General features: G+C 35.6%; 1 long non-coding RNA gene across 1 annotated transcript; it reads right to left on the bottom strand.

Moving 5' to 3' along the window:
• Positions 1 to 1371: 1371 nt before the first annotated feature.
• On the bottom strand, positions 1372 to 2094 carry LOC138685590 (uncharacterized). Its single transcript, XR_011324886.1, has 3 exons — positions 1807 to 2094; positions 1509 to 1715; positions 1372 to 1428 (listed from the first exon to the last, which is right to left on the bottom strand). It is a non-coding gene; the product is annotated as an uncharacterized lncRNA (long non-coding RNA).
• Between the last annotated feature and the right edge of the window lie 5614 nt (positions 2095 to 7708).

Genomic DNA, 7708 nt, shown 5'->3' with positions numbered 1-7708 from the left:
TAGGGGAGTTTTCACTTTGTTTTGGTCAGCAAACAGAGGCAAATTTGCCCCTGAGGTACAGGTGACTGGAATAACTTTGCCATTACCTTGTAAGGTCTTGGTCACCACTTTTGTTCCAGGACCAGTGTTCAGTAAGAGTATGTGGGGATTCGGTGTCACTGATTACTCCTTTCCCAAAAAAATGACCAATAAATACTTAGAAACTTCCTTGCAGAGAGGAAATATGTTAAAACTTCATACACCAGCCACTGACAGAACATTGCAGGGGCCTTATAATAGTGCTGAGAATTTGTAAGCAGGGTTCAAGTCATGATATTCTTGTGTTCCAGAAATCATGCAGCATGCTGTGAGTTAATCTTTAAAACACCCCAGTTTGGATTGTGTGAATCCAGACCATTACAAAGTGCCAAGTATGCCAACTTCAGTAAGAGGCTTGGCATCTGTCAAATTAACAGACTCTTTATGTGCCAGATCTCCCCTACAAACATAGCAACAAGGAAATACAATATTAAATAATCATTCAGATTCTGGTTCTTATCCCATCATTGTAGCACAGCCCTTCCTTGGCCATCAAGGATGCATTACATCCACTCAATGGCTGGTTTAGGGTTCAAAATATCAATGTTTTCCTTTTTACTTAGGAAAAATTAGTGCAATCCACGCCACTTCAACTCACAGAAGACAAAAGGACCAGGAAGAATGTCAGCACTGACAACTGTAGGTACAAAGAGTCAGTGTTCTAGTTGACAGTGTCTAATTACTGAAAACACCTACAGTTGTTATATATTTATTAGGTCTGCTTCCATCTTTGGCATAGCTAAAAGCATGATCTGAATCATCTTTGGTGAGGGCAAAATTTAGCCTAATATTTTTTCTCAAAGCAAAAATCTCAAAAAAAAATTATATCTGTTTTTTTATTGAAGAAATAAATTAAAACCTACAAAAGGTGAAAGTATTACATTTATAAACATCCCCAGTATATATTTTTTCTGTAGAAATTGCCCTCTAGATTTTGGTATTTCATCAGTACAGAACAGAGACATATTTACAGATTTTCTGTTTGTCTATTGCAGTAACAGGAAATTCAATTAAAAAAATTGCAGCTAATAAAAGTGCAGTGAAGAGAGGAACAGTAGCCATAAAGTTACTGTTAATGTTTGATCAGATGATAGATCAGAAAAAAAAAAAAGTCTTAAGTAATATTCAAATAAAGTTAATTTTTATAAATTTATCTAATTTCACCAGAGTGACACATTATCTGTTTCACGTTATTTTTCACATAGCTCTGGGAACAACTTGTACCTAGCCTTTACTGACACACAGCTTTGCATTATTATAATTCCATTTGCATGCAATTAGGCAGAAAGTAACCCTGTTGTTTTAGGGTGGTTTCGAGGATTTCCGAGAAGGTGAACACACACACACTGACTATAGGGGGGAAAAGCAAGCATTTAATAACTACAGATGTGTGTTATGCTAAGGGTATCTTGTAAAGCAAGTTAATGTACCGACCCGAGGACTGTGAGGAAGATGGACCATCCGTACATTCTTGTGCTGTCTTGCGCCATGAGCTCAGCCCAGCAATCGGTAGGTGCCAGCTTTACATGGGCGTCCCCACGGAGGCAATGGTGGCCTCGCCATACACCAGCCCGATGCTTTTTGGGAAATCCTGGTATTTATACATTTGCAGAGGAACGGGTTTCGGCACACGTGGCCTGCGGGTGCCAAAACATGCCTCGATTGTAACATAAGGAGCCTATGACGCATGCACTCGCTGGCCAGGCGCGCTGCATGAGCCATAGCCACCCTGTCTATTGGTTCATGGGCTTTGTACACGCGGCATATTGTCATCATCCAGCAGTCACGCGCCAATCATGCACACAGCTGTGCTGTGCAACAGCCTGCTGCCCATCCTCCCCCAGTATTGCTCAGCTCTCTTATCTTTGTGCTCAGCATTCCAAGCAACAGGCAACAAACCATCCATTTTCTGTGCTGACTGCGTTTTCCTCGGCTATCTACTTCTCCCCCAGTGTTCATCCACAGACCAAAATCCCATCTTTTAACCCATCCGTATACACCTGTGTATATGTTGTTGGCTGGAAGATGCAGAATGAGAGGCAAAGAATATTTTTTTTGTGAAAACTTCATATATCATATGCTCACAAATATAATATGCTTTTGCCTTTCTTAAACTGTAGCAAGAAAAAGAGAATTAAGCCAAAGTCAAATGTCCAGCCATCTGGGTCAATATCCTTTGCAGATACTTAAAGACCTGTATTTTTTTTATTAGCCTTCAACAGTGAACACTTGCATAGCCTTTTGATAGTCTAGTGCCCTAATCAGCAAGGCACTACCCTTTGTTTTAGTTATCACAACAGTTTCACTGAAGCTTATATGTTAATTTTTTTGTAGCACCAAGATTTTAGTTTGTGAGGTAATCAGTTTCTTGCCAAGCAAATTCAATTCTTAATAGCTGGTACTCCAGAACATGTCACTGTATTGGGTAGAGTAATAATGGGGTTTACTTCACTGGAATCTTCAAAGATGAGTTGTGCATTAAGTGAACCCACACAAATGCTTTCTAGCCATAGGTAGAAACAAACTTAGCTTTAAGGATGTAAGTGGCCCTCTTGACTTCAGTGACAAGGTGTATGTAAAATAGTCAAGTATATCTCGGGATTTCCTGGATCAGGTACAACAGCTTTAAATATCACAAGGAGAGAAAGCACAGAAAGCCATAAATAATAATAAAAGGCAAATAGATTAAAAGTGGGTATTTACGATGAGTGGAAATATACTTTTTCCCTTGCACAGGACAATACGGATTTTTTTTTTCCTGTGGAATATCTCACAGTGACAGATTATACTAAACAAGTGTATCATCCAATTGTACGCTTCACTCCACAAGCCAAATGTACATATAGAAATGAACTCTGCTACCAAAAACTGCTATAATGTGAAAAAGCAGGTACACTCTTAACAGGAAATTGTCAGGAAGATGGGACTGGGGATGTAGAAATAATAAAAGACCATATATTAATTATTTGCAAATCTTTTTACCTTGTAAAAAGCATATAAATATGTAAAAGAACGTTTATCAGATTTCATCATTGCAAGTCATATGTCGTCTCTGAATCCATGCTAAATGCATACGGAGTTCTTCAGTATGATACCTGTCATTTTGCATGCAAAGAAAATGCTGAGCTTGTTGCCATTCTAATGCAAGGGCCAGTCTCCACAATTGCCTAAATATAATCCACTCACTTCTAAGATTCTATAATTTTAAAAAGAAAAAAAAAAGGGCACAATCTTCATCCTTCCAGGTAGGGACCTAAAACTTTTACTGTTTTGTGTATACGCAAAATACATCAATGGCTTCCTCTCAGGCAAAGTACAATATTTTGTTTTCTGATGGACTTTACTATTACTGCACTGATGGTCTGTTGGATTTTTATATTACTATTACATTATTTTGTTATTTGACCACACTGTGCTGTTGCTTTTAGTTAGTATTTTTTTTTTCCCAAAAGCTTCTTAAAAGCCAAGTAGTATAAATACTGTAAAAATAAAGTACTGTTATTGAGATATGTTTTGTAGCAGGCAGATATCACACATGTAAAGGCAGATGTGTATCATTACAATGATATCCTGTGCTAGTTATTAAGGGACGATTTGTATTGAACAATAAAGAAGGCAATCACCATTTTTCTTAAAAAACCCTTGTAAGTTGTATAAATTGTATACTAAACAAGAAGCTGCACTGACCTAGAAATTATGTTAAAAGTACACAGAAATTCTACAGGGATTGGGCATAATCACAGCTTTAAAGAGTAAGCAAAGTTGCATACACAAGTGCTCAGATCCTTCAAGCCTGTCCTGGCTGACAGAATACTTGGCTCCCTCAATTTTTTTCAAACTTCTTTCAAGATAGAAAATCAGCTAACTTGCAAGCAGAAAAGTATTCTACACTATATTATTTTTTGCACTTGCTTGACCTTTTATCTAGTCCCAGTTCCAAACTATCACACAGTTCCCAGTTGTTTCTTTATTTGAACTTAGCCATATAATCACAGCTGTTAACCTTTCATAGAAGACTTTGCCTGCAAGTTCAGTCACCAGGTTGCAAGAACCAAGTTACAGAATTTGTTACCTTCACTCTACATCAACATTCCTTCTCTCATTACCTTCAGAATTTCCCTTACCCTTTTTTTTTAAATATTCACGTTCTGCTCTTACTGCCTTGATGGGCACTGCAGCTTTCTCACGTTCCTGGATTCTAGGAAGCACTGATCTAAGTGTGTGCACACACACATGGGGTAATAGAGAGACAAGTTCACCCTCAGGAAGCTCCAGAAGGAAAACATACTATGATTAAACAATAGCAACTGTTGCTCCGGAAAACTATTCCTAACAAAAGCTTCATTGCTGTGTTCCTTGTTGAAAAATTCTGAGATGGGACATAAACTAGTTGTTTGTACTTTTTTGGTAAACAGGGGTCACCGAAATCTGCCTGTTGAAACTGGAGACTAAAACATGCCTTTTATTAATTCTAGGGGAGGAAGGAAGGAGGAAGGTCTTTAACCATCACACAAGAATAGACATGTTGAAAGGAAGTTTTATAATTGGCCTCAGGGTTGAGGTTCATACATCAGGGAATAATTAAATTTTCATTGTTAAAATACGTAACAGGCCCCAAGCTATTAAATTAATTAACCTTAGGAACATTATTGAGCTAGAATTTATAATCAAATAGACAGATGGCATTTTAGAAGCCTCTTTAGGCACTATGAAGTTTGGTAATATTTATGAGGAATTTGATGATTTAATGATTGGCCAGCATTTATAACTAGCTTGTTGATGTTCTGACACTACTGACTCATTCTTCATTTAGTTAAATATTAACCACAGCTCAGCTCTGAGGATATATTTTCTTGATATTTTTTAGCTTATTTAATAGGTTTCAACATACTGTGAAAAATGACAACACAAGTATTTCACAGCACAGGATTTTTACAAAATTGCAAGGATCTGGGACGATACAGGCAGATGACTCAAGAGAACTAGACTTTTGCAGTTCTTTTTGTAAGTTGATTAATAAATAAGGTATTAGGCTAGGTTTTAGAAAATGGTTGACAATGTAAGGAGAATCAAGGAAAATTGTCATGGCCAAAAGTAGGGAGAAGGAATTAACATTTTACTTGTTCTGTTATGACTAGCCAAGAAATATGATCAGACAAGTTTGAGCAACTATAGAAAGAAAACTTAGGTAAAGTTTTGATCTACTTTGTTTAAATAGAGATGTCATATCCTCTTACTGTTGTGGATCAATGGTAGCAATTAGATACTAAAAGTGGCTGTTCTAGAGCATCTCATCCCTTAACCTAAATGTTTCTTCTTATGGGTATCAACCATTCCAGGTGTGCCATTTTTAAACAACCATATCTTATTCTACTCTGCAAGTACCTCACTAATTTCAATGCATTATGAATAAAAATGGTACTTGGTCTTTAAGCATCAGAAAACATATTCTATTTGTTCTTTCACTTTGACATATATTGCTTTTGCTTTATATATGCCATTATGAATCCCATTTTTTGCAAGCATCTTTTCAGTTTTTACTTATGCAAAATATTTATATATAAATCTGCCCAGCTGAAACACTAAAAACTCTTGTAAAGCATATAACTAATGAACAACTCTTGGTCCTTTCATAAACATGGAGTTCTGTGAAATATGCAATAGAGAAAAAAGGAAAGCATTAAAATATTAGGGAGGAAGAATACGAATTTTCACTTCCTTAAAATAGTAATTTCCATTTATAGATTATTGTAAAATTCCTTAGTTTCCTAACATTCTGCAATGGACTAAAATATCAAAATTGAGGTGCTTGTTCACTTTTCTCTCATTGCTACAGCTTTTGATAATGAGCTCATAAAGTTCTAAATAATTTATAGAACCACACTGTTCTAAGTACCTTCTGAACAGAGAAAAGAAGTCTTCATTGAATGACCTTTAATGCACAAAGCATTTTTGCACATATATGAGGAAAGCTTTACATTTATAATGGTATTGTTAAACATAGGTTTAGTGATAGATGGAGCTGCCAATTAGACCACTGTGAAACCATCATATCTCAGAAGGCTGAATTTTAATATTCATTTTTTATAGCTGAGAGAAGCTTCAGTTTCATTTTGGGTTGTAAACTATTAGAATGTAAAGTGAAATAAGCCAAGCCATGTGAGTACTGAGAAGTCTGAAGTCTGAAATTTCTAGAGTTCCTGAAAAGGATTGATTTTGCCATTATTTTCAGTATAAGCACTTCTGTTGGTATTGCAAGAAGAGGACAACAATAATAATCTTTTTCACACAAAGGATCAAATGATGGTTTATTCTTCCCCTCTGGTATTTCTGCTAAATAAGTGGCAAAAAAGCCCACATTTTGTAAGTACAGAGAAATTTATGAGATGTTTTGGGGTTTTGGTTTGGTTTTTTTTTTCAATTTGCTTATATTCACATTAACAACCTCAAGAACAGAACTCAAGTTCTTCAAACAGTCAAGGTAGGGAACATCTAACAATGGTCATATTAATGCACGTTTAACTGCTGATGATCACAGTAAGAACTCTATCTTTTAAAATAGCTGAGTGGTAAGATACATGCATACTGTCAATAGAAAAAAAAACAACACATAAAGAAAAGCAAAGGAATATTTATCCCCCCAAAAATGAAATCAGATTTCAGTGAGTTCATACTAATTACTTAGGTGAACATGCAATCCTCATCATGCAAAAGCTGGATACGAATATTTCATGAAATAAAAAACATTTCCATTTTTAGCAAGAGTATTGTCCATCATTCTTTCTTAATTTCACTTACATATTGTGTATCTTCAGTAACTTACACAAATATTTAGAATAAAGACTGTTTCTTACCACGTATGCAGAAAAATTCAAATCACAGAGGCAAGCCCCAAGGAATCACTGATATGGAAATAATAAAAAATGTTACTTTTACTGTGCTAGAGGGAAAAAAGTGCTTAGCCAAAGGCACTGATATTTCAGCTTCAACTTAATTGCAAAGAGAAGCTTGGAGGAAGCAGAATCAACCTGTTGAAAATTCTATTACTTTTCCATTATTTTCAGAAGAAGAATGCACAACATCTGATTTCTTTTATTCCAAATGATAATAATAATAATAAAAATTATACTTAGCATAATATGAGGTGACACATTATAAGATGAGTATTTTCTGCATTATCTGAGCAGAAGATTCTATACTGACAGATTTTAAAAGAGACAAAACAGGTATGCCTTACACATTAATGTTTGGGTGCATATGTGCAAATAAACATAAAAAACAGAGTTCTTGGACTAAGCTGTTAAATGCTGGTAAGCATCTGTACTGAAGAGAAGATACAAGCACTTAAAATAATTCTGATGTAGTCTAACATCTCTAAGTATGTTTTTAAACCCTCTGAAATGATAATGTTTAGATGGGAAGGGAACTTGGTTCAGGTTTGAAAGCTGAATGAAATCATTCTCACTGTAAACCCATGCTGGGGATAGGGGTACATATCCTACAAAATTCCTACTTAAACTTAATGATGATCATTGCTCCAGAGGAAAACGAAAAAAAATCTCACACTGCTACATCCAAAGTATGATCACATTTTTTAATAAGAAATGAAATAGCAGGAAATTAATAGCAA

Source organism: Haliaeetus albicilla, chromosome 6 (assembly GCF_947461875.1).
Source record: "Haliaeetus albicilla chromosome 6, bHalAlb1.1, whole genome shotgun sequence".
Lineage (NCBI taxonomy): Eukaryota > Metazoa > Chordata > Aves > Accipitriformes > Accipitridae > Haliaeetus > Haliaeetus albicilla.
This window is presented reverse-complemented; position numbering and strand designations above follow the sequence as displayed.